At 46.0% G+C, this 27,300-nt stretch overlaps 12 non-coding genes across 12 annotated transcripts; all 12 read right to left on the reverse strand.

Annotated features, from left to right (window-relative positions):
• Positions 1–1,724: 1,724 nt before the first annotated feature.
• LOC130321456 (U2 spliceosomal RNA) lies at positions 1,725–1,917 on the reverse strand. The gene has a single exon (XR_008867177.1). It is a non-coding gene; the product is annotated as a U2 spliceosomal RNA (small nuclear RNA).
• Positions 1,918–4,036: 2,119 nt separating this feature from the next.
• LOC130321455 (U2 spliceosomal RNA) lies at positions 4,037–4,229 on the reverse strand. The gene has a single exon (XR_008867176.1). It is a non-coding gene; the product is annotated as a U2 spliceosomal RNA (small nuclear RNA).
• Positions 4,230–6,314: 2,085 nt separating this feature from the next.
• Positions 6,315–6,505, reverse strand: LOC130321437 (U2 spliceosomal RNA). The gene has a single exon (XR_008867161.1). It is a non-coding gene; the product is annotated as a U2 spliceosomal RNA (small nuclear RNA).
• Positions 6,506–8,586: 2,081 nt separating this feature from the next.
• Positions 8,587–8,777, reverse strand: LOC130321451 (U2 spliceosomal RNA). Its single transcript, XR_008867172.1, has one exon. It is a non-coding gene; the product is annotated as a U2 spliceosomal RNA (small nuclear RNA).
• Positions 8,778–10,843: 2,066 nt separating this feature from the next.
• On the reverse strand, positions 10,844–11,034 carry LOC130321457 (U2 spliceosomal RNA). Its single transcript, XR_008867178.1, has one exon. It is a non-coding gene; the product is annotated as a U2 spliceosomal RNA (small nuclear RNA).
• Positions 11,035–13,118: 2,084 nt separating this feature from the next.
• On the reverse strand, positions 13,119–13,309 carry LOC130321458 (U2 spliceosomal RNA). Its single transcript, XR_008867179.1, has one exon. It is a non-coding gene; the product is annotated as a U2 spliceosomal RNA (small nuclear RNA).
• Positions 13,310–15,391: 2,082 nt separating this feature from the next.
• Positions 15,392–15,582, reverse strand: LOC130321459 (U2 spliceosomal RNA). Its single transcript, XR_008867180.1, has one exon. It is a non-coding gene; the product is annotated as a U2 spliceosomal RNA (small nuclear RNA).
• A 2,081-nt stretch (positions 15,583–17,663) lies between these two features.
• On the reverse strand, positions 17,664–17,854 carry LOC130321439 (U2 spliceosomal RNA). Its single transcript, XR_008867162.1, has one exon. It is a non-coding gene; the product is annotated as a U2 spliceosomal RNA (small nuclear RNA).
• Positions 17,855–19,942: 2,088 nt separating this feature from the next.
• LOC130321440 (U2 spliceosomal RNA) lies at positions 19,943–20,133 on the reverse strand. Its single transcript, XR_008867163.1, has one exon. It is a non-coding gene; the product is annotated as a U2 spliceosomal RNA (small nuclear RNA).
• Positions 20,134–22,218: 2,085 nt separating this feature from the next.
• Positions 22,219–22,409, reverse strand: LOC130321452 (U2 spliceosomal RNA). Its single transcript, XR_008867173.1, has one exon. It is a non-coding gene; the product is annotated as a U2 spliceosomal RNA (small nuclear RNA).
• A 2,083-nt stretch (positions 22,410–24,492) lies between these two features.
• On the reverse strand, positions 24,493–24,683 carry LOC130321441 (U2 spliceosomal RNA). Its single transcript, XR_008867164.1, has one exon. It is a non-coding gene; the product is annotated as a U2 spliceosomal RNA (small nuclear RNA).
• Positions 24,684–26,769: 2,086 nt separating this feature from the next.
• Positions 26,770–26,960, reverse strand: LOC130321454 (U2 spliceosomal RNA). Its single transcript, XR_008867175.1, has one exon. It is a non-coding gene; the product is annotated as a U2 spliceosomal RNA (small nuclear RNA).
• Positions 26,961–27,300: the final 340 nt, after the last annotated feature.

The following is a 27,300-nucleotide window of genomic DNA, read 5'->3' on the forward strand; positions in this document are numbered from 1 at the left end:
GCATAGAGGACATGCCTGCACCCCATTGGACTTACCTGTGTGGGTTAAACCCGGGTTATTTGACAACCTATGGCGGTGATGGTTCTGCTCAGGCAGAGCAGTGCTGATGCTCCTCATAAAGCTGTCGCTGCTGTGAAGGTTCTAGGTGACATCACAAATCCCTATGGTTACATACACAACAAAGCTGGGTTGTTGTTGTTTACACTCTGCAAGGCCTGTGGAAGTGAGTGACATCATAGCACTGTAGTTCTGAGGGTTCTAGATGGATGCAACAATCTCCTGTTGCTTCTATGAAGGCCATAATAGACGACATCACCCAAACAGCTCCATAGTGCACATACACAGCAAAGGAGAGATGTTGTTTACACCTAGTGATGTCAGTGGTATTGAGTGACATCACAGCACAGTGCTAAGGCTCCTGGGCCCTGGACACAGCAGCGGGCTGCAATATCTCAACGGAGAATACGTTTTATATATATGTGTGTGTGTGTGCGCGTATATATATATATATATATATATATATATTATATATATATATATGTATATTTCTCCGCCGAAATCACTTTTAAACCATTTCCACCTTTTTTTCCCTTCTCTTCCTCTTACTTTTTTTTCACGTTTTTTTACGTTTTTCTCCTTTTCGCCTCTTTTCTGGGCGTATTATTCTTCTTTTTCTTCTTTTTTTTCGTCTAATGCATACCCCATCAGTGCAGCAATGCTTATTCAATACCGCCAGCAGATGGAGACACTGGGGGATAATTTTCTAAGGATTTATACTGATTTTTTCCTGTCTGAATTTGTCGCACAGAAAGTTGCAGGCCAAATATGTGTGACATTTCTCTGCGACTTTAGCTTCTAGAGCATTTTTACCAACACTTATACATAGGTGCTGAATACATAAAAAGCGACTTGTTCAGCGACAGACAAGTCGCATCGGCTGAAAGTAGGCCAGAATGTCAGTCCATGTTGGAGCAGGTTTAGATACAGTCTAAAGTATAGATCTCAAAGTCTGTGCACAGAATTTAGCAAGGGCCTCGCACCCTTCTGATGCATCAGGTAGGTGCACAATAGCATAGCCTAACCCTCTGTACTTTGGTCTATATTGATGCGGGACATAGACAGCCAGCTGATGACCAATCCATTAGTGCAATGGATGGCTGGAAGCATTTGTCTTTGCCTTTGCAATACCACAGAAGCAATGCATGGTCAATGTACAGCAATGACACACCTGTGTGAACAGCCAGGAGACCCCCCCCCCCATGTTATGTTACATAGTTACATAGTTAGTACGGTCGAAAAAAGACATATGTCCATCAAGTTCAACCAGGGAATTAAGGGGTAGGGGGTGTGGCGCGATATTGGGGAAGGGATGAGATTTTATATTTCTTCATAAGCATTAATCTTATTTTGTCAATTAGGAACATTCAGCACCCACCCGCTATCAAGGCAGCTGCCTATCATGTCATGCCCCTACCTGCCACAGGTGTGCTGGCTACTCAAATGATCCAATTAAGGAGGCCATTTAGTCAGCAGCAGCAGAAGTCCTGTGCCTGGACGCTCCAACAGCGGCCAGACACAAGCAGAAGCAGCAGAAGCAGCAGCAGCAGCACCACCTTTTGTTTTTTGGCTGCAGCAGCAGCAAGGCCCACAGGGCTGGCTAGCTGGCTAGCCAGCAAGCAGGTAGCAATGAAAGTAGGAATCTTTCTTTTTAACCCTGTAAGGGGGTGGTGCGCACTGTACCCGAAGATACTGCCATATCGGGTCAATGCATAGGGCGACGGAAGCAAGCTTCGAAATCGGCCCCCCGTTCTCAAAAATCCATTTAATATATGGTCCCCAGATAGGGGACGTATCAGATATTAAACTGATAAGAACAGATACTAACACTTGATCTTAGCCAAAAGGCCGAGAAGCGATAACCGTGAAAGGGGCGGGCCCAACAAGGTCCCCTTCATGGGCACTATCACTGCTTGCTGTCAGGGGAGGCTGCCAGACAATTTTCCATGCACACTCTGGGCTGGGGGGCAGTCAACCACCAGTACACACAGCAGAACCTAAACCCATACCATTATTGCTAAGCAGCAAGACAGGGGGCCCATTTGCACTCCCACGGGGCCCTTTTTAAATGCAATCCATAACCCGGATTTGCCAGGAACCCTTCTTACTCCTCCTACTTGCATGTGACACTGGGCTTAGGATCTGCATAGGAAACACACACACAAGCACACACCTACCTTTGTTGCCTGCAGATGCCTCCTTGGGCTGTCCCCAAACGGTATCAAACCAACACCCACGGGAAGCTGTAAGCATAGAGGACATGCCCTGCACCCCATTGGACTTACCTGTGTGGGTTAAACCCGGGTTATTTGACAACCTATGGCGGTGATGGTTCTGCTCAGGCAGAGCAGTGCTGATGCTCCTCATAAAGCTGTCGCTGCTGGTGAAGGTTCTAGGTGACATCACAAATCCCTATGGTTACATACACAACAAAGCTGGTTGTTGTTGTTTACACTCTGCAAGGCCTGTGGAAGTGAGTGACATCATAGCACTGGTAGTTCTGAGGGTTCTAGATGGATGCAACAATCTCCTGTTGCTTCTATGAAGGCCATAATAGACGACATCACCAAACAGCTTCCATAGTCACATACACAGCAAAGGAGAGATGTTGTTTACACCTAGTGATGTCAGTGGTATTGAGTGACATCACAGCACAGTGCTAAGGCTCCTGGGCCTGGACACAGCAGCGGCTGCAATATCTCAACGGAGAATACGTTTATATATATGTGTGTGTGTGCGCGTATATTATATATATATATCTATATATTGTATAGATATATATATATATATATATTTCTCCGCCGAAATCACTTTTAAACCCATTTCCACCTTTTTTTCCCTTCTCTTCCTCTTACTTTCTTTTTTCAAGTTTTTTTACGTTTTTCTCCTTTTCGCCTCTTTTCTGGGCGTATTATTCTTCTTTTTCTTCTTTTTTTTCGTCTAATGCATACCCCATCAGTGCAGCAATGCTTATTCAATACCGCCAGCAGATGGAGACACTGGGGGATAATTTTCTAAGGATTTATACTGATTTTTCCTGTCTGAATTTGTCGCACAGAAAGTTGCAAGGCCAAATATGTGTGACATTTCTGCGACTTTAGCTTCTAGAGCATTTTTACAACATTATACATAGGTGCTGAATACATAAAAAGCGACTGTTCAGCGACAGACAAGTCGCATCGGGCTGAAAGTAGGCCAGAATGTCAGTCCATGTTGGAGCAGGTTTAGATATCAGTCTAAAGTATAGATCTCAAAGTCTGTGCACAGAATTTTAGCAAGGGCCCTCGCACCCTTCTGATGCATCAGGTAGGTGCACAATAGCATAGCCTAACCCTCTGTACTTTGGTCTATATTGATGCGGGACATAGACAGCCAGCTGATGACCAATCCATTAGTGCAATGGATGGCTGGAAGCATTTGTCCTTTGCCTTTGCAATACCACAGAAGCAATGCATGGTCAATGTACAGCAATGACACACCTGTGTGAACAGCCAGGAGACCCCCCCCCCATGTTATGTTACATAGTTACATAGTTAGTACGGTCGAAAAAAGACATATGTCCATCAAGTTCAACCAGGGAATTAAGGGGTAGGGGTGTGGCGCGATATTGGGGAAGGGATGAGATTTTATATTTCTTCATAAGCATTAATCTTATTTTGTCAATTAGGAACATTCAGCACCCACCCGCTATCAAGGCAGCTGCCTATCATGTCATGCCCTACCTGCACAGGTGTGCTGGCTACTCAAATGATCCAATTAAGGAGGCCATTTAGTCAGCAGCAGCAGAAGTCCTGTGCCTGGACGCTCCAACAGCGGCCAGACACAAGCAGAAGCAGCAGAAGCAGCAGAAGCAGCAGCAGCAGCACCACCTTTTTGTTTTTTGGCTGCAGCAGCAGCAAGGCCCACAGGGCTGGCTAGCTGCTAGCCAGCAAGCAGGTAGCAAATGAAAGTAGGAATCTTTCTTTTTAACCCTGTAAGGGGGTGGTGCACTGTACCCGAAAGATACTGCCATATCGGGTCAATGCATAGGGCGACGGAAGCAAGCTTCGAAATCGGCCCCCGTTCTCAAAAATCCATTTAATATATGGTCCCCAGATAGGGGGACGTATCAGATATTAAACTGATAAGAACAGATACTACACTTGATCTTAGCCAAAAGGCCGAGAAGCGATAACCGTGAAAGGGGCGGGCCCCAACAAGGTCCCCTTCATGGGCACTATCACTGCTTGCTGTCAGGAGGCTGCCAGACAATTTTCCATGCACACTCTGGGCTGGGGGGCAGTCAACCACCAGTACACACAGCAGAACCTAAACCCATACCATTATTGCTAAGCAGCAAGACAGGGGGCCCATTGCACTCCCACGGGGCCTTTTTAAATGCAATCCATACCCGGATTTGCCAGGAACCCTTCTTACTCCTCTACTTGCATGTGACACTGGGCTTAGGATCTGCATAGGAAACACACACACAAGCACACACCTACCTTTGTTGCCTGCAGATGCCTCCTTGGCTGTCCCCAAACGGTATCAAACCAACACCCACGGGAAGCTGTAAGCATAGAGGACATGCCTGCACCCCATTGGACTTACCTGTGGGTTAAACCCGGGTTATTTGACAACCTATGGCGGTGATGGTTCTGCTCAGGCAGAGCAGTGCTGATGCTCCTCATAAAGCTGTCGCTGCTGTGAAGGTTCTAGGTGACATCACAAATCCCTATGGTTACCATACACAACAAAGCTGGGTTGTTGTTGTTTACACTCTGCAAGGCCTGTGGAAGTGAGTGACATCATAGCACTGTAGTTCTGAGGGTTCTAGATGGATGCAACAATCTCCTGTTGCTTCTATGAAGGCCATAATAGACGACATCACCAAACAGCTCCATAGTCACATACACAGCAAAGGAGAGATGTTGTTTACACCTAGTGATGTCAGTGGTATTGAGTGACATCACAGCACAGTGCTAAGGCTCCTGGGCCTGGACACAGCAGCGGCTGCAATATCTCAACGGAGAATACGTTTATATATATGTGTGTGTGTGCGCGTATATATATATATATATATATATATATATATATATATATATATATATTTCTCCGCCGAAATCACTTTTAAACCCATTTCCACCTTTTTTTCCCTTCTCTTCCTCTTACTTTTTTTTCACGTTTTTTTTACGTTTTTCTCCTTTTCGCCTCTTTTCTGGGCGTATTATTCTTCTTTTTCTTCTTTTTTTTCGTCTAATGCATACCCCATCAGTGCAGCAATGCTTATTCAATACCGCCAGCAGATGGAGACACTGGGGGATAATTTTCTAAGGATTTATACTGATTTTTCCTGTCTGAATTTGTCGCACAGAAAGTTGCAGGCCAAATATGTGTGACATTTCTGCGACTTTAGCTTCTAGAGCATTTTTACAACATTATACATAGGTGCTGAATACATAAAAAGCGACTGTTCAGCGACAGACAAGTCGCATCGGCTGAAAGTAGGCCAGAATGTCAGTCCATGTTGGAGCAGGTTTAGATACAGTCTAAAGTATAGATCTCAAAGTCTGTGCACAGAATTTAGCAAGGGCCTCGCACCTTCTGATGCATCAGGTAGGTGCACAATAGCATAGCCTAACCCTCTGTACTTTGGTCTATATTGATGCGGGACATAGACAGCCAGCTGATGACCAATCCATTAGTGCAATGGATGGCTGGAAGCATTTGTCTTTGCCTTTGCAATACCACAGAAGCAATGCATGGTCAATGTACAGCAATGACACACCTGTGTGAACAGCCAGGAGACCCCCCCCCCATGTTATGTTACATAGTTACATAGTTAGTACGGTCGAAAAAAGACATATGTCCATCAAGTTCAACCAGGGAATTAAGGGGTAGGGGTGTGGCGCGATATTGGGGAAGGGATGAGATTTTATATTTCTTCATAAGCATTAATCTTATTTTGTCAATTAGGAACATTCAGCACCCACCCGCTATCAAGGCAGCTGCCTATCATGTCATGCCCTACCTGCACAGGTGTGCTGGCTACTCAAATGATCCAATTAAGGAGGCCATTTAGTCAGCAGCAGCAGAAGTCCTGTGCCTGGACGCTCCAACAGCGGCCAGACACAAGCAGAAGCAGCAGAAGCAGCAGCAGCAGCACCACCTTTTGTTTTTTGGCTGCAGCAGCAGCAAGGCCCACAGGGCTGGCTAGCTGGCTAGCCAGCAAGCAGGTAGCAATGAAAGTAGGAATCTTTCTTTTTAACCCTGTAAGGGGGTGGTGCACTGTACCCGAAGATACTGCCATATCGGGTCAATGCATAGGGCGACGGAAGCAAGCTTCGAAATCGGCCCCCGTTCTCAAAAATCCATTTAATATATGGTCCCCAGATAGGGGACGTATCAGATATTAAACTGATAAGAACAGATACTACACTTGATCTTAGCCAAAAGGCCGAGAAGCGATAACCGTGAAAGGGGCGGGCCCAACAAGGTCCCCTTCATGGGCACTATCACTGCTTGCTGTCAGGGAGGCTGCCAGACAATTTTCCATGCACACTCTGGGCTGGGGGGCAGTCAACCACCAGTACACACAGCAGAACCTAAACCCATACCATTATTGCTAAGCAGCAAGACAGGGGCCCATTGCACTCCCACGGGGCCTTTTTAAATGCAATCCATAACCCGGATTTGCCAGGAACCCTTCTTACTCCTCCTACTTGCATGTGACACTGGGCTTAGGATCTGCATAGGAAACACACACACAAGCACACACCTACCTTTGTTGCCTGCAGATGCCTCCTTGGCTGTCCCCAAACGGTATCAAACCAACACCCACGGGAAGCTGTAAGCATAGAGGACATGCCTGCACCCCATTGGACTTACCTGTGTGGGTTAAACCCGGGTTATTTGACAACCTATGGCGGTGATGGTTCTGCTCAGGCAGAGCAGTGCTGATGCTCCTCATAAAGCTGTCGCTGCTGTGAAGGTTCTAGGTGACATCACAAATCCCTATGGTTACATACACAACAAAGCTGGGTTGTTGTTGTTTACACTCTGCAAGGCCTGTGGAAGTGAGTGACATCATAGCACTGTAGTTCTGAGGGTTCTAGATGGATGCAACAATCTCCTGTTGCTTCTATGAAGGCCATAATAGACGACATCACCAAACAGCTCCATAGTCACATACACAGCAAAGGAGAGATGTTGTTTACACCTAGTGATGTCAGTGGTATTGAGTGACATCACAGCACAGTGCTAAGGCTCCTGGGCCTGGACACAGCAGCGGCTGCAATATCTCAACGGAGAATACGTTTATATATATGTGTGTGTGTGCGCGTATATATATATATATATATATATATATATATATATATATATTTCTCCGCCGAAATCACTTTTAAACCCATTTCCACCTTTTTTTCCCTTCTCTTCCTCTTACTTTTTTTTCACGTTTTTTTTACGTTTTTCTCCTTTTCGCCTCTTTTCTGGGCGTATTATTCTTCTTTTTCTTCTTTTTTTTCGTCTAATGCATACCCCATCAGTGCAGCAATGCTTATTCAATACCGCCAGCAGATGGAGACACTGGGGGATAATTTTCTAAGGATTTATACTGATTTTTCCTGTCTGAATTTGTCGCACAGAAAGTTGCAGGCCAAATATGTGTGACATTTCTGCGACTTTAGCTTCTAGAGCATTTTTACAACATTATACATAGGTGCTGAATACATAAAAAGCGACTGTTCAGCGACAGACAAGTCGCATCGGCTGAAAGTAGGCCAGAATGTCAGTCCATGTTGGAGCAGGTTTAGATACAGTCTAAAGTATAGATCTCAAAGTCTGTGCACAGAATTTAGCAAGGGCCTCGCACCTTCTGATGCATCAGGTAGGTGCACAATAGCATAGCCTAACCCTCTGTACTTTGGTCTATATTGATGCGGGACATAGACAGCCAGCTGATGACCAATCCATTAGTGCAATGGATGGCTGGAAGCATTTGTCTTTGCCTTTGCAATACCACAGAAGCAATGCATGGTCAATGTACAGCAATGACACACCTGTGTGAACAGCCAGGAGACCCCCCCCCCATGTTATGTTACATAGTTACATAGTTAGTACGGTCGAAAAAAGACATATGTCCATCAAGTTCAACCAGGGAATTAAGGGGTAGGGGTGTGGCGCGATATTGGGGAAGGGATGAGATTTTATATTTCTTCATAAGCATTAATCTTATTTTGTCAATTAGGAACATTCAGCACCCACCCGCTATCAAGGCAGCTGCCTATCATGTCATGCCCTACCTGCACAGGTGTGCTGGCTACTCAAATGATCCAATTAAGGAGGCCATTTAGTCAGCAGCAGCAGAAGTCCTGTGCCTGGACGCTCCAACAGCGGCCAGACACAAGCAGAAGCAGCAGAAGCAGCAGCAGCAGCACCACCTTTTGTTTTTTGGCTGCAGCAGCAGCAAGGCCCACAGGGCTGGCTAGCTGGCTAGCCAGCAAGCAGGTAGCAATGAAAGTAGGAATCTTTCTTTTTAACCCTGTAAGGGGGTGGTGCACTGTACCCGAAGATACTGCCATATCGGGTCAATGCATAGGGCGACGGAAGCAAGCTTCGAAATCGGCCCCCGTTCTCAAAAATCCATTTAATATATGGTCCCCAGATAGGGGACGTATCAGATATTAAACTGATAAGAACAGATACTACACTTGATCTTAGCCAAAAGGCCGAGAAGCGATAACCGTGAAAGGGGCGGGCCCAACAAGGTCCCCTTCATGGGCACTATCACTGCTTGCTGTCAGGGAGGCTGCCAGACAATTTTCCATGCACACTCTGGGCTGGGGGGCAGTCAACCACCAGTACACACAGCAGAACCTAAACCCATACCATTATTGCTAAGCAGCAAGACAGGGGCCCATTGCACTCCCACGGGGCCTTTTTAAATGCAATCCATAACCCGGATTTGCCAGGAACCCTTCTTACTCCTCCTACTTGCATGTGACACTGGGCTTAGGATCTGCATAGGAAACACACACACAAGCACACACCTACCTTTGTTGCCTGCAGATGCCTCCTTGGCTGTCCCCAAACGGTATCAAACCAACACCCACGGGAAGCTGTAAGCATAGAGGACATGCCTGCACCCCATTGGACTTACCTGTGTGGGTTAAACCCGGGTTATTTGACAACCTATGGCGGTGATGGTTCTGCTCAGGCAGAGCAGTGCTGATGCTCCTCATAAAGCTGTCGCTGCTGTGAAGGTTCTAGGTGACATCACAAATCCCTATGGTTACATACACAACAAAGCTGGGTTGTTGTTGTTTACACTCTGCAAGGCCTGTGGAAGTGAGTGACATCATAGCACTGTAGTTCTGAGGGTTCTAGATGGATGCAACAATCTCCTGTTGCTTCTATGAAGGCCATAATAGACGACATCACCAAACAGCTCCATAGTCACATACACAGCAAAGGAGAGATGTTGTTTACAGCTAGTGATGTCAGTGGTATTGAGTGACATCACAGCACAGTGCTAAGGCTCCTGGGCCTGGACACAGCAGCGGCTGCAATATCTCAACGGAGAATACGTTTATATATATGTGTGTGTGTGCGCGTATATATATATATATATATATATATATATATATATTTCTCAGCCGAAATCACTTTTAAACCCATTTCCACCTTTTTTTCCCTTCTCTTCCTCTTACTTTTTTTTCACGTTTTTTTACGTTTTTCTCCTTTTCGCCTCTTTTCTGGGCGTATTATTCTTCTTTTTCTTCTTTTTTTTCGTCTAATGCATACCCCATCAGTGCAGCAATGCTTATTCAATACCGCCAGCAGATGGAGACACTGGGGGATAATTTTCTAAGGATTTATACTGATTTTTCCTGTCTGAATTTGTCGCACAGAAAGTTGCAGGCCAAATATGTGTGACATTTCTGCGACTTTAGCTTCTAGAGCATTTTTACAACATTATACATAGGTGCTGAATACATAAAAAGCGACTGTTCAGCGACAGACAAGTCGCATCGGCTGAAAGTAGGCCAGAATGTCAGTCCATGTTGGAGCAGGTTTAGATACAGTCTAAAGTATAGATCTCAAAGTCTGTGCACAGAATTTAGCAAGGGCCTCGCACCTTCTGATGCATCAGGTAGGTGCACAATAGCATAGCCTAACCCTCTGTACTTTGGTCTATATTGATGCGGGACATAGACAGCCAGCTGATGACCAATCCATTAGTGCAATGGATGGCTGGAAGCATTTGTCTTTGCCTTTGCAATACCACAGAAGCAATGCATGGTCAATGTACAGCAATGACACACCTGTGTGAACAGCCAGGAGACCCCCCCCCCATGTTATGTTACATAGTTACATAGTTAGTACGGTCGAAAAAAGACATATGTCCATCAAGTTCAACCAGGGAATTAAGGGGTAGGGGTGTGGCGCGATATTGGGGAAGGGATGAGATTTTATATTTCTTCATAAGCATTAATCTTATTTTGTCAATTAGGAACATTCAGCACCCACCCGCTATCAAGGCAGCTGCCTATCATGTCATGCCCTACCTGCACAGGTGTGCTGGCTACTCAAATGATCCAATTAAGGAGGCCATTTAGTCAGCAGCAGCAGAAGTCCTGTGCCTGGACGCTCCAACAGCGGCCAGACACAAGCAGAAGCAGCAGAAGCAGCAGCAGCAGCACCACCTTTTGTTTTTTGGCTGCAGCAGCAGCAAGGCCCACAGGGCTGGCTAGCTAGCAAGCAGGTAGCAATGAAAGTAGGAATCTTTCTTTTTAACCCTGTAAGGGGGTGGTGCACTGTACCCGAAGATACTGCCATATCGGGTCAATGCATAGGGCGACGGAAGCAAGCTTCGAAATCGGCCCCCGTTCTCAAAAATCCATTTAATATATGGTCCCCAGATAGGGGACGTATCAGATATTAAACTGATAAGAACAGATACTACACTTGATCTTAGCCAAAAGGCCGAGAAGCGATAACCGTGAAAGGGGCGGGCCCAACAAGGTCCCCTTCATGGGCACTATCACTGCTTGCTGTCAGGGAGGCTGCCAGACAATTTTCCATGCACACTCTGGGCTGGGGGGCAGTCAACCACCAGTACACACAGCAGAACCTAAACCCATACCATTATTGCTAAGCAGCAAGACAGGGGCCCATTGCACTCCCACGGGGCCTTTTTAAATGCAATCCATAACCCGGATTTGCCAGGAACCCTTCTTACTCCTCCTACTTGCATGTGACACTGGGCTTAGGATCTGCATAGGAAACACACACACAAGCACACACCTACCTTTGTTGCCTGCAGATGCCTCCTTGGCTGTCCCCAAACGGTATCAAACCAACACCCACGGGAAGCTGTAAGCATAGAGGACATGCCTGCACCCCATTGGACTTACCTGTGTGGGTTAAACCCGGGTTATTTGACAACCTATGGCGGTGATGGTTCTGCTCAGGCAGAGCAGTGCTGATGCTCCTCATAAAGCTGTCGCTGCTGTGAAGGTTCTAGGTGACATCACAAATCCCTATGGTTACATACACAACAAAGCTGGGTTGTTGTTGTTTACACTCTGCAAGGCCTGTGGAAGTGAGTGACATCATAGCACTGTAGTTCTGAGGGTTCTAGATGGATGCAACAATCTCCTGTTGCTTCTATGAAGGCCATAATAGACGACATCACCAAACAGCTCCATAGTCACATACACAGCAAAGGAGAGATGTTGTTTACACCTAGTGATGTCAGTGGTATTGAGTGACATCACAGCACAGTGCTAAGGCTCCTGGGCCTGGACACAGCAGCGGCTGCAATATCTCAACGGAGAATACGTTTATATATATGTGTGTGTGTGCGCGTATATATATATATATATATATATATATATATATATATATATATTTCTCCGCCGAAATCACTTTTAAACCCATTTCCACCTTTTTTTCCCTTCTCTTCCTCTTACTTTTTTTTCACGTTTTTTTACGTTTTTCTCCTTTTCGCCTCTTTTCTGGGCGTATTATTCTTCTTTTTCTTCTTTTTTTTCGTCTAATGCATACCCCATCAGTGCAGCAATGCTTATTCAATACCGCCAGCAGATGGAGACACTGGGGGATAATTTTCTAAGGATTTATACTGATTTTTCCTGTCTGAATTTGTCGCACAGAAAGTTGCAGGCCAAATATGTGTGACATTTCTGCGACTTTAGCTTCTAGAGCATTTTTACAACATTATACATAGGTGCTGAATACATAAAAAGCGACTGTTCAGCGACAGACAAGTCGCATCGGCTGAAAGTAGGCCAGAATGTCAGTCCATGTTGGAGCAGGTTTAGATACAGTCTAAAGTATAGATCTCAAAGTCTGTGCACAGAATTTAGCAAGGGCCTCGCACCTTCTGATGCATCAGGTAGGTGCACAATAGCATAGCCTAACCCTCTGTACTTTGGTCTATATTGATGCGGGACATAGACAGCCAGCTGATGACCAATCCATTAGTGCAATGGATGGCTGGAAGCATTTGTCTTTGCCTTTGCAATACCACAGAAGCAATGCATGGTCAATGTACAGCAATGACACACCTGTGTGAACAGCCAGGAGACCCCCCCCCCCCATGTTATGTTACATAGTTACATAGTTAGTACGGTCGAAAAAAGACATATGTCCATCAGGTTCAACCAGGGAATTAAGGGGTAGGGGTGTGGCGCGATATTGGGGAAGGGATGAGATTTTATATTTCTTCATAAGCATTAATCTTATTTTGTCAATTAGGAACATTCAGCACCCACCCGCTATCAAGGCAGCTGCCTATCATGTCATGCCCTACCTGCACAGGTGTGCTGGCTACTCAAATGATCCAATTAAGGAGGCCATTTAGTCAGCAGCAGCAGAAGTCCTGTGCCTGGACGCTCCAACAGCGGCCAGACACAAGCAGAAGCAGCAGAAGCAGCAGCAGCAGCACCACCTTTTGTTTTTTGGCTGCAGCAGCAGCAAGGCCCACAGGGCTGGCTAGCTGGCTAGCCAGCAAGCAGGTAGCAATGAAAGTAGGAATCTTTCTTTTTAACCCTGTAAGGGGGTGGTGCACTGTACCCGAAGATACTGCCATATCGGGTCAATGCATAGGGCGACGGAAGCAAGCTTCGAAATCGGCCCCCGTTCTCAAAAATCCATTTAATATATGGTCCCCAGATAGGGGACGTATCAGATATTAAACTGATAAGAACAGATACTACACTTGATCTTAGCCAAAAGGCCGAGAAGCGATAACCGTGAAAGGGGCGGGCCCAACAAGGTCCCCTTCATGGGCACTATCACTGCTTGCTGTCAGGGAGGCTGCCAGACAATTTTCCATGCACACTCTGGGCTGGGGGGCAGTCAACCACCAGTACACACAGCAGAACCTAAACCCATACCATTATTGCTAAGCAGCAAGACAGGGGCCCATTGCACTCCCACGGGGCCTTTTTAAATGCAATCCATAACCCGGATTTGCCAGGAACCCTTCTTACTCCTCCTACTTGCATGTGACACTGGGCTTAGGATCTGCATAGGAAACACACACACAAGCACACACCTACCTTTGTTGCCTGCAGATGCCTCCTTGGCTGTCCCCAAACGGTATCAAACCAACACCCACGGGAAGCTGTAAGCATAGAGGACATGCCTGCACCCCATTGGACTTACCTGTGTGGGTTAAACCCGGGTTATTTGACAACCTATGGCGGTGATGGTTCTGCTCAGGCAGAGCAGTGCTGATGCTCCTCATAAAGCTGTCGCTGCTGTGAAGGTTCTAGGTGACATCACAAATCCCTATGGTTACATACACAACAAAGCTGGGTTGTTGTTGTTTACACTCTGCAAGGCCTGTGGAAGTGAGTGACATCATAGCACTGTAGTTTTGAGGGTTCTAGATGGATGCAACAATCTCCTGTTGCTTCTATGAAGGCCATAATAGACGACATCACCAAACAGCTCCATAGTCACATACACAGCAAAGGAGAGATGTTGTTTACACCTAGTGATGTCAGTGGTATTGAGTGACATCACAGCACAGTGCTAAGGCTCCTGGGCCTGGACACAGCAGCGGCTGCAATATCTCAACGGAGAATACGTTTATATATATGTGTGTGTGTGCGCGTATATATATATATATATATATATATATATATATATATATATATTTCTCCGCCGAAATCACTTTTAAACCCATTTCCACCTTTTTTTCCCTTCTCTTCCTCTTACTTTTTTTTCACGTTTTTTTACGTTTTTCTCCTTTTCGCCTCTTTTCTGGGCGTATTATTCTTCTTTTTCTTCTTTTTTTTCGTCTAATGCATACCCCATCAGTGCAGCAATGCTTATTCAATACCGCCAGCAGATGGAGACACTGGGGGATAATTTTCTAAGGATGTATACTGATTTTTCCTGTCTGAATTTGTCGCACAGAAAGTTGCAGGCCAAATATGTGTGACATTTCTGCGACTTTAGCTTCTAGAGCATTTTTACAACATTATACATAGGTGCTGAATACATAAAAAGCGACTGTTCAGCGACAGACAAGTCGCATCGGCTGAAAGTAGGCCAGAATGTCAGTCCATGTTGGAGCAGGTTTAGATACAGTCTAAAGTATAGATCTCAAAGTCTGTGCACAGAATTTAGCAAGGGCCTCGCACCTTCTGATGCATCAGGTAGGTGCACAATAGCATAGCCTAACCCTCTGTACTTTGGTCTATATTGATGCGGGACATAGACAGCCAGCTGATGACCAATCCATTAGTGCAATGGATGGCTGGAAGCATTTGTCTTTGCCTTTGCAATACCACAGAAGCAATGCATGGTCAATGTACAGCAATGACACACCTGTGTGAACAGCCAGGAGACCCCCCCCCCATGTTATGTTACATAGTTACATAGTTAGTACGGTCGAAAAAAGACATATGTCCATCAAGTTCAACCAGGGAATTAAGGGGTAGGGGTGTGGCGCGATATTGGGGAAGGGATGAGATTTTATATTTCTTCATAAGCATTAATCTTATTTTGTCAATTAGGAACATTCAGCACCCACCCGCTATCAAGGCAGCTGCCTATCATGTCATGCCCTACCTGCACAGGTGTGCTGGCTACTCAAATGATCCAATTAAGGAGGCCATTTAGTCAGCAGCAGCAGAAGTCCTGTGCCTGGACGCTCCAACAGCGGCCAGACACAAGCAGAAGCAGCAGAAGCAGCAGCAGCAGCACCACCTTTTGTTTTTTGGCTGCAGCAGCAGCAAGGCCCACAGGGCTGGCTAGCTGGCTAGCCAGCAAGCAGGTAGCAATGAAAGTAGGAATCTTTCTTTTTAACCCTGTAAGGGGGTGGTGCACTGTACCCGAAGATACTGCCATATCGGGTCAATGCATAGGGCGACGGAAGCAAGCTTCGAAATCGGCCCCCGTTCTCAAAAATCCATTTAATATATGGTCCCCAGATAGGGGACGTATCAGATATTAAACTGATAAGAACAGATACTACACTTGATCTTAGCCAAAAGGCCGAGAAGCGATAACCGTGAAAGGGGCGGGCCCAACAAGGTCCCCTTCATGGGCACTATCACTGCTTGCTGTCAGGGAGGCTGCCAGACAATTTTCCATGCACACTCTGGGCTGGGGGGCAGTCAACCACCAGTACACACAGCAGAACCTAAACCCATACCATTATTGCTAAGCAGCAAGACAGGGGCCCATTGCACTCCCACGGGGCCTTTTTAAATGCAATCCATAACCCGGATTTGCCAGGAACCCTTCTTACTCCTCCTACTTGCATGTGACACTGGGCTTAGGATCTGCATAGGAAACACACACACAAGCACACACCTACCTTTGTTGCCTGCAGATGCCTCCTTGGCTGTCCCCAAACGGTATCAAACCAACACCCACGGGAAGCTGTAAGCATAGAGGACATGCCTGCACCCCATTGGACTTACCTGTGTGGGTTAAACCCGGGTTATTTGACAACCTATGGCGGTGATGGTTCTGCTCAGGCAGAGCAGTGCTGATGCTCCTCATAAAGCTGTCGCTGCTGTGAAGGTTCTAGGTGACATCACAAATCCCTATGGTTACATACACAACAAAGCTGGGTTGTTGTTGTTTACACTCTGCAAGGCCTGTGGAAGTGAGTGACATCATAGCACTGTAGTTCTGAGGGTTCTAGATGGATGCAACAATCTCCTGTTGCTTCTATGAAGGCCATAATAGACGACATCACCAAACAGCTCCATAGTCACATACACAGCAAAGGAGAGATGTTGTTTACACCTAGTGATGTCAGTGGTATTGAGTGACATCACAGCACAGTGCTAAGGCTCCTGGGCCTGGACACAGCAGCGGCTGCAATATCTCAACGGAGAATACGTTTATATATATGTGTGTGTGTGCGCGTATATATATATATATATATATATATATATATATATATATATATTTCTCCGCCGAAATCACTTTTAAACCCATTTCCACCTTTTTTTCCCTTCTCTTCCTCTTACTTTTTTTTCACGTTTTTTTACGTTTTTCTCCTTTTCGCCTCTTTTCTGGGCGTATTATTCTTCTTTTTCTTCTTTTTTTTCGTCTAATGCATACCCCATCAGTGCAGCAATGCTTATTCAATACCGCCAGCAGATGGAGACACTGGGGGATAATTTTCTAAGGATTTATACTGATTTTTCCTGTCTGAATTTGTCGCACAGAAAGTTGCAGGCCAAATATGTGTGACATTTCTGCGACTTTAGCTTCTAGAGCATTTTTACAACATTATACATAGGTGCTGAATACATAAAAAGCGACTGTTCAGCGACAGACAAGTCGCATCGGCTGAAAGTAGGCCAGAATGTCAGTCCATGTTGGAGCAGGTTTAGATACAGTCTAAAGTATAGATCTCAAAGTCTGTGCACAGAATTTAGCAAGGGCCTCGCACCTTCTGATGCATCAGGTAGGTGCACAATAGCATAGCCTAACCCTCTGTACTTTGGTCTATATTGATGCGGGACATAGACAGCCAGCTGATGACCAATCCATTAGTGCAATGGATGGCTGGAAGCATTTGTCTTTGCCTTTGCAATACCACAGAAGCAATGCATGGTCAATGTACAGCAATGACACACCTGTGTGAACAGCCAGGAGACCCCCCCCCATGTTATGTTACATAGTTACATAGTTAGTACGGTCGAAAAAAGACATATGTCCATCAAGTTCAACCAGGGAATTAAGGGGTAGGGGTGTGGCGCGATATTGGGGAAGGGATGAGATTTTATATTTCTTCATAAGCATTAATCTTATTTTGTCAATTAGGAACATTCAGCACCCACCCGCTATCAAGGCAGCTGCCTATCATGTCATGCCCTACCTGCACAGGTGTGCTGGCTACTCAAATGATCCAATTAAGGAGGCCATTTAGTCAGCAGCAGCAGAAGTCCTGTGCCTGGACGCTCCAACAGCGGCCAGACACAAGCAGAAGCAGCAGAAGCAGCAGCAGCAGCACCACCTTTTGTTTTTTGGCTGCAGCAGCAGCAAGGCCCACAGGGCTGGCTAGCTGGCTAGCCAGCAAGCAGGTAGCAATGAAAGTAGGAATCTTTCTTTTTAACCCTGTAAGGGGGTGGTGCACTGTACCCGAAGATACTGCCATATCGGGTCAATGCATAGGGCGACGGAAGCAAGCTTCGAAATCGGCCCCCGTTCTCAAAAATCCATTTAATATATGGTCCCCAGATAGGGGACGTATCAGATATTAAACTGATAAGAACAGATACTACACTTGATCTTAGCCAAAAGGCCGAGAAGCGATAACCGTGAAAGGGGCGGGCCCAACAAGGTCCCCTTCATGGGCACTATCACTGCTTGCTGTCAGGGAGGCTGCCAGACAATTTTCCATGCACACTCTGGGCTGGGGGGCAGTCAACCACCAGTACACACAGCAGAACCTAAACCCATACCATTATTGCTAAGCAGCAAGACAGGGGCCCATTGCACTCCCACGGGGCCTTTTTAAATGCAATCCATAACCCGGATTTGCCAGGAACCCTTCTTACTCCTCCTACTTGCATGTGACACTGGGCTTAGGATCTGCATAGGAAACACACACACAAGCACACACCTACCTTTGTTGCCTGCAGATGCCTCCTTGGCTGTCCCCAAACGGTATCAAACCAACACCCACGGGAAGCTGTAAGCATAGAGGACATGCCTGCACCCCATTGGACTTACCTGTGTGGGTTAAACCCGGGTTATTTGACAACCTATGGCGGTGATGGTTCTGCTCAGGCAGAGCAGTGCTGATGCTCCTCATAAAGCTGTCGCTGCTGTGAAGGTTCTAGGTGACATCACAAATCCCTATGGTTACATACACAACAAAGCTGGGTTGTTGTTGTTTACACTCTGCAAGGCCTGTGGAAGTGAGTGACATCATAGCACTGTAGTTCTGAGGGTTCTAGATGGATGCAACAATCTCCTGTTGCTTCTATGAAGGCCATAATAGACGACATCACCAAACAGCTCCATAGTCACATACACAGCAAAGGAGAGATGTTGTTTACACCTAGTGATGTCAGTGGTATTGAGTGACATCACAGCACAGTGCTAAGGCTCCTGGGCCTGGACACAGCAGCGGCTGCAATATCTCAACGGAGAATACGTTTATATATATGTGTGTGTGTGCGCGTATATATATATATATATATATATATATATATATATATATATATATATATTCTCCGCCGAAATCACTTTTAAACCCATTTCCACCTTTTTTTCCCTTCTCTTCCTCTTACTTTTTTTTCACGTTTTTTTACGTTTTTCTCCTTTTCGCCTCTTTTCTGGGCGTATTATTCTTCTTTTTCTTCTTTTTTTTCGTCTAATGCATACCCCATCAGTGCAGCAATGCTTATTCAATACCGCCAGCAGATGGAGACACTGGGGGATAATTTTCTAAGGATTTATACTGATTTTTCCTGTCTGAATTTGTCGCACAGAAAGTTGCAGGCCAAATATGTGTGACATTTCTGCGACTTTAGCTTCTAGAGCATTTTTACAACATTATACATAGGTGCTGAATACATAAAAAGCGACTGTTCAGCGACAGACAAGTCGCATCGGCTGAAAGTAGGCCAGAATGTCAGTCCATGTTGGAGCAGGTTTAGATACAGTCTAAAGTATAGATCTCAAAGTCTGTGCACAGAATTTAGCAAGGGCCTCGCACCTTCTGATGCATCAGGTAGGTGCACAATAGCATAGCCTAACCCTCTGTACTTTGGTCTATATTGATGCGGGACATAGACAGCCAGCTGATGACCAATCCATTAGTGCAATGGATGGCTGGAAGCATTTGTCTTTGCCTTTGCAATACCACAGAAGCAATGCATGGTCAATGTACAGCAATGACACACCTGTGTGAACAGCCAGGAGACCCCCCCCCCCATGTTATGTTACATAGTTACATAGTTAGTACGGTCGAAAAAAGACATATGTCCATCAAGTTCAACCAGGGAATTAAGGGGTAGGGGTGTGGCGCGATATTGGGGAAGGGATGAGATTTTATATTTCTTCATAAGCATTAATCTTATTTTGTCAATTAGGAACATTCAGCACCCACCCGCTATCAAGGCAGCTGCCTATCATGTCATGCCCTACCTGCACAGGTGTGCTGGCTACTCAAATGATCCAATTAAGGAGGCCATTTAGTCAGCAGCAGCAGAAGTCCTGTGCCTGGACGCTCCAACAGCGGCCAGACACAAGCAGAAGCAGCAGAAGCAGCAGCAGCAGCACCACCTTTTGTTTTTTGGCTGCAGCAGCAGCAAGGCCCACAGGGCTGGCTAGCTGGCTAGCCAGCAAGCAGGTAGCAATGAAAGTAGGAATCTTTCTTTTTAACCCTGTAAGGGGGTGGTGCACTGTACCCGAAGATACTGCCATATCGGGTCAATGCATAGGGCGACGGAAGCAAGCTTCGAAATCGGCCCCCGTTCTCAAAAATCCATTTAATATATGGTCCCCAGATAGGGGACGTATCAGATATTAAACTGATAAGAACAGATACTACACTTGATCTTAGCCAAAAGGCCGAGAAGCGATAACCGTGAAAGGGGCGGGCCCAACAAGGTCCCCTTCATGGGCACTATCACTGCTTGCTGTCAGGGAGGCTGCCAGACAATTTTCCATGCACACTCTGGGCTGGGGGGCAGTCAACCACCAGTACACACAGCAGAACCTAAACCCATACCATTATTGCTAAGCAGCAAGACAGGGGCCCATTGCACTCCCACGGGGCCTTTTTAAATGCAATCCATAACCCGGATTTGCCAGGAACCCTTCTTACTCCTCCTACTTGCATGTGACACTGGGCTTAGGATCTGCATAGGAAACACACACACAAGCACACACCTACCTTTGTTGCCTGCAGATGCCTCCTTGGCTGTCCCCAAACGGTATCAAACCAACACCCACGGGAAGCTGTAAGCATAGAGGACATGCCTGCACCCCATTGGACTTACCTGTGTGGGTTAAACCCGGGTTATTTGACAACCTATGGCGGTGATGGTTCTGCTCAGGCAGAGCAGTGCTGATGCTCCTCATAAAGCTGTCGCTGCTGTGAAGGTTCTAGGTGACATCACAAATCCCTATGGTTACATACACAACAAAGCTGGGTTGTTGTTGTTTACACTCTGCAAGGCCTGTGGAAGTGAGTGACATCATAGCACTGTAGTTCTGAGGGTTCTAGATGGATGCAACAATCTCCTGTTGCTTCTATGAAGGCCATAATAGACGACATCACCAAACAGCTCCATAGTCACATACACAGCAAAGGAGAGATGTTGTTTACACCTAGTGATGTCAGTGGTATTGAGTGACATCACAGCACAGTGCTAAGGCTCCTGGGCCTGGACACAGCAGCGGCTGCAATATCTCAACGGAGAATACGTTTATATATATGTGTGTGTGTGCGCGTATATATATATATATATATATATATATATATATATATATATATTTCTCCGCCGAAATCACTTTTAAACCCATTTCCACCTTTTTTTCCCTTCTCTTCCTCTTACTTTTTTTTCACGTTTTTTTACGTTTTTCTCCTTTTCGCCTCTTTTCTGGGCGTATTATTCTTCTTTTTCTTCTTTTTTTTCGTCTAATGCATACCCCATCAGTGCAGCAATGCTTATTCAATACCGCCAGCAGATGGAGACACTGGGGGATAATTTTCTAAGGATTTATACTGATTTTTCCTGTCTGAATTTGTCGCACAGAAAGTTGCAGGCCAAATATGTGTGACATTTCTGCGACTTTAGCTTCTAGAGCATTTTTACAACATTATACATAGGTGCTGAATACATAAAAAGCGACTGTTCAGCGACAGACAAGTCGCATCGGCTGAAAGTAGGCCAGAATGTCAGTCCATGTTGGAGCAGGTTTAGATACAGTCTAAAGTATAGATCTCAAAGTCTGTGCACAGAATTTAGCAAGGGCCTCGCACCTTCTGATGCATCAGGTAGGTGCACAATAGCATAGCCTAACCCTCTGTACTTTGGTCTATATTGATGCGGGACATAGACAGCCAGCTGATGACCAATCCATTAGTGCAATGGATGGCTGGAAGCATTTGTCTTTGCCTTTGCAATACCACAGAAGCAATGCATGGTCAATGTACAGCAATGACACACCTGTGTGAACAGCCAGGAGACCCCCCCCCCCCCATGTTATGTTACATAGTTACATAGTTAGTACGGTCGAAAAAAGACATATGTCCATCAAGTTCAACCAGGGAATTAAGGGGTAGGGGTGTGGCGCGATATTGGGGAAGGGATGAGATTTTATATTTCTTCATAAGCATTAATCTTATTTTGTCAATTAGGAACATTCAGCACCCACCCGCTATCAAGGCAGCTGCCTATCATGTCATGCCCTACCTGCACAGGTGTGCTGGCTACTCAAATGATCCAATTAAGGAGGCCATTTAGTCAGCAGCAGCAGAAGTCCTGTGCCTGGACGCTCCAACAGCGGCCAGACACAAGCAGAAGCAGCAGAAGCAGCAGCAGCAGCACCACCTTTTGTTTTTTGGCTGCAGCAGCAGCAAGGCACACAGGGCTGGCTAGCTGGCTAGCCAGCAAGCAGGTAGCAATGAAAGTAGGAATCTTTCTTTTTAACCCTGTAAGGGGGTGGTGCACTGTACCCGAAGATACTGCCATATCGGGTCAATGCATAGGGCGACGGAAGCAAGCTTCGAAATAGGCCCCCGTTCTCAAAAATCCATTTAATATATGGTCCCCAGATAGGGGACGTATCAGATATTAAACTGATAAGAACAGATACTACACTTGATCTTAGCCAAAAGGCCGAGAAGCGATAACCGTGAAAGGGGCGGGCCCAACAAGGTCCCCTTCATGGGCACTATCACTGCTTGCTGTCAGGGAGGCTGCCAGACAATTTTCCATGCACACTCTGGGCTGGGGGGCAGTCAACCACCAGTACACACAGCAGAACCTAAACCCATACCATTATTGCTAAGCAGCAAGACAGGGGCCCATTGCACTCCCACGGGGCCTTTTTAAATGCAATCCATAACCCGGATTTGCCAGGAACCCTTCTTACTCCTCCTACTTGCATGTGACACTGGGCTTAGGATCTGCATAGGAAACACACACACAAGCACACACCTACCTTTGTTGCCTGCAGATGCCTCCTTGGCTGTCCCCAAACGGTATCAAACCAACACCCACGGGAAGCTGTAAGCATAGAGGACATGCCTGCACCCCATTGGACTTACCTGTGTGGGTTAAACCCGGGTTATTTGACAACCTATGGCGGTGATGGTTCTGCTCAGGCAGAGCAGTGCTGATGCTCCTCATAAAGCTGTCGCTGCTGTGAAGGTTCTAGGTGACATCACAAATCCCTATGGTTACATACACAACAAAGCTGGGTTGTTGTTGTTTACACTCTGCAAGGCCTGTGGAAGTGAGTGACATCATAGCACTGTAGTTCTGAGGGTTCTAGATGGATGCAACAATCTCCTGTTGCTTCTATGAAGGCCATAATAGACGACATCACCAAACAGCTCCATAGTCACATACACAGCAAAGGAGAGATGTTGTTTACACCTAGTGATGTCAGTGGTATTGAGTGACATCACAGCACAGTGCTAAGGCTCCTGGGCCTGGACACAGCAGCGGCTGCAATATCTCAACGGAGAATACGTTTATATATATGTGTGTGTGTGCGCGTATATATATATATATATATATATATATATATATATATATATATATATTTCTCCGCCGAAATCACTTTTAAACCCATTTCCACCTTTTTTTCCCTTCTCTTCCTCTTACTTTTTTTTCACGTTTTTTTACGTTTTTCTCCTTTTCGCCTCTTTTCTGGGCGTATTATTCTTCTTTTTCTTCTTTTTTTTCGTCTAATGCATACCCCATCAGTGCAGCAATGCTTATTCAATACCGCCAGCAGATGGAGACACTGGGGGATAATTTTCTAAGGATTTATACTGATTTTTCCTGTCTGAATTTGTCGCACAGAAAGTTGCAGGCCAAATATGTGTGACATTTCTGCGACTTTAGCTTCTAGAGCATTTTTACAACATTATACATAGGTGCTGAATACATAAAAAGCGACTGTTCAGCGACAGACAAGTCGCATCGGCTGAAAGTAGGCCAGAATGTCAGTCCATGTTGGAGCAGGTTTAGATACAGTCTAAAGTATAGATCTCAAAGTCTGTGCACAGAATTTAGCAAGGGCCTCGCACCTTCTGATGCATCAGGTAGGTGCACAATAGCATAGCCTAACCCTCTGTACTTTGGTCTATATTGATGCGGGACATAGACAGCCAGCTGATGACCAATCCATTAGTGCAATGGATGGCTGGAAGCATTTGTCTTTGCCTTTGCAATACCACAGAAGCAATGCATGGTCAATGTACAGCAATGACACACCTGTGTGAACAGCCAGGAGACCCCCCCCCCATGTTATGTTACATAGTTACATAGTTAGTACGGTCGAAAAAAGACATATGTCCATCAAGTTCAACCAGGGAATTAAGGGGTAGGGGTGTGGCGCGATATTGGGGAAGGGATGAGATTTTATATTTCTTCATAAGCATTAATCTTATTTTGTCAATTAGGAACATTCAGCACCCACCCGCTATCAAGGCAGCTGCCTATCATGTCATGCCCTACCTGCACAGGTGTGCTGGCTACTCAAATGATCCAATTAAGGAGGCCATTTAGTCAGCAGCAGCAGAAGTCCTGTGCCTGGACGCTCCAACAGCGGCCAGACACAAGCAGAAGCAGCAGAAGCAGCAGCAGCACCACCTTTTGTTTTTTGGCTGCAGCAGCAGCAAGGCCCACAGGGCTGGCTAGCTGGCTAGCCAGCAAGCAGGTAGCAATGAAAGTAGGAATCTTTCTTTTTAACCCTGTAAGGGGGTGGTGCACTGTACCCGAAGATACTGCCATATCGGGTCAATGCATAGGGCGACGGAAGCAAGCTTCGAAATCGGCCCCCGTTCTCAAAAATCCATTTAATATATGGTCCCCAGATAGGGGACGTATCAGATATTAAACTGATAAGAACAGATACTACACTTGATCTTAGCCAAAAGGCCGAGAAGCGATAACCGTGAAAGGGGCGGGCCCAACAAGGTCCCCTTCATGGGCACTATCACTGCTTGCTGTCAGGGAGGCTGCCAGACAATTTTCCATGCACACTCTGGGCTGGGGGGCAGTCAACCACCAGTACACACAGCAGAACCTAAACCCATACCATTATTGCTAAGCAGCAAGACAGGGGCCCATTGCACTCCCACGGGGCCTTTTTAAATGCAATCCATAACCCGGATTTGCCAGGAACCCTTCTTACTCCTCCTACTTGCATGTGACACTGGGCTTAGGATCTGCATAGGAAACACACACACAAGCACACACCTACCTTTGTTGCCTGCAGATGCCTCCTTGGCTGTCCCCAAACGGTATCAAACCAACACCCACGGGAAGCTGTAAGCATAGAGGACATGCCTGCACCCCATTGGACTTACCTGTGTGGGTTAAACCCGGGTTATTTGACAACCTATGGCGGTGATGGTTCTGCTCAGGCAGAGCAGTGCTGATGCTCCTCATAAAGCTGTCGCTGCTGTGAAGGTTCTAGGTGACATCACAAATCCCTATGGTTACATACACAACAAAGCTGGGTTGTTGTTGTTTACACTCTGCAAGGCCTGTGGAAGTGAGTGACATCATAGCACTGTAGTTCTGAGGGTTCTAGATGGATGCAACAATCTCCTGTTGCTTCTATGAAGGCCATAATAGACGACATCACCAAACAGCTCCATAGTCACATACACAGCAAAGGAGAGATGTTGTTTACACCTAGTGATGTCAGTGGTATTGAGTGACATCACAGCACAGTGCTAAGGCTCCTGGGCCTGGACACAGCAGCGGCTGCAATATCTCAACGGAGAATACGTTTATATATATGTGTGTGTGTGCGCGTATATATATATATATATATATATATATATATATATATATATATATTTCTCCGCCGAAATCACTTTTAAACCCATTTCCACCTTTTTTTCCCTTCTCTTCCTCTTACTTTTTTTTCACGTTTTTTTACGTTTTTCTCCTTTTCGCCTCTTTTCTGGGCGTATTATTCTTCTTTTTCTTCTTTTTTTTCGTCTAATGCATACCCCATCAGTGCAGCAATGCTTATTCAATACCGCCAGCAGATGGAGACACTGGGGGATAATTTTCTAAGGATTTATACTGATTTTTCCTGTCTGAATTTGTCGCACAGAAAGTTGCAGGCCAAATATGTGTGACATTTCTGCGACTTTAGCTTCTAGAGCATTTTTACAACATTATACATAGGTGCTGAATACATAAAAAGCGACTGTTCAGCGACAGACAAGTCGCATCGGCTGAAAGTAGGCCAGAATGTCAGTCCATGTTGGAGCAGGTTTAGATACAGTCTAAAGTATAGATCTCAAAGTCTGTGCACAGAATTTAGCAAGGGCCTCGCACCTTCTGATGCATCAGGTAGGTGCACAATAGCATAGCCTAACCCTCTGTACTTTGGTCTATATTGATGCGGGACATAGACAGCCAGCTGATGACCAATCCATTAGTGCAATGGATGGCTGGAAGCATTTGTCTTTGCCTTTGCAATACCACAGAAGCAATGCATGGTCAATGTACAGCAATGACACACCTGTGTGAACAGCCAGGAGACCCCCCCCCCCCATGTTATGTTACATAGTTACATAGTTAGTACGGTCGAAAAAAGACATATGTCCATCAAGTTCAACCAGGGAATTAAGGGGTAGGGGTGTGGCGCGATATTGGGGAAGGGATGAGATTTTATATTTCTTCATAAGCATTAATCTTATTTTGTCAATTAGGAACATTCAGCACCCACCCGCTATCAAGGCAGCTGCCTATCATGTCATGCCCTACCTGCACAGGTGTGCTGGCTACTCAAATGATCCAATTAAGGAGGCCATTTAGTCAGCAGCAGCAGAAGTCCTGTGCCTGGACGCTCCAACAGCGGCCAGACACAAGCAGAAGCAGCAGAAGCAGCAGCAGCAGCACCACCTTTTGTTTTTTGGCTGCAGCAGCAGCAAGGCCCACAGGGCTGGCTAGCTGGCTAGCCAGCAAGCAGGTAGCAATGAAAGTAGGAATCTTTCTTTTTAACCCTGTAAGGGGGTGGTGCACTGTACCCGAAGATACTGCCATATCGGGTCAATGCATAGGGCGACGGAAGCAAGCTTCGAAATCGGCCCCCGTTCTGAAAAATCCATTTAATATATGGTCCCCAGATAGGGGACGTATCAGATATTAAACTGATAAGAACAGATACTACACTTGATCTTAGCCAAAAGGCCGAGAAGCGATAACCGTGAAAGGGGCGGGCCCAACAAGGTCCCCTTCATGGGCACTATCACTGCTTGCTGTCAGGGAGGCTGCCAGACAATTTTCCATGCACACTCTGGGCTGGGGGGCAGTCAACCACCAGTACACACAGCAGAACCTAAACCCATACCATTATTGCTAAGCAGCAAGACAGGGGCCCATTGCACTCCCACGGGGCCTTTTTAAATGCAATCCATAACCCGGATTTGCCAGGAACCCTTCTTACTCCTCCTACTTGCATGTGACACTGGGCTTAGGATCTGCATAGGAAACACACACACAAGCACACACCTACCTTTGTTGCCTGCAGATGCCTCCTTGG

Source organism: Hyla sarda, unplaced genomic scaffold, assembly GCF_029499605.1.
Source record: "Hyla sarda isolate aHylSar1 unplaced genomic scaffold, aHylSar1.hap1 scaffold_2268, whole genome shotgun sequence".
Lineage (NCBI taxonomy): Eukaryota > Metazoa > Chordata > Amphibia > Anura > Hylidae > Hyla > Hyla sarda.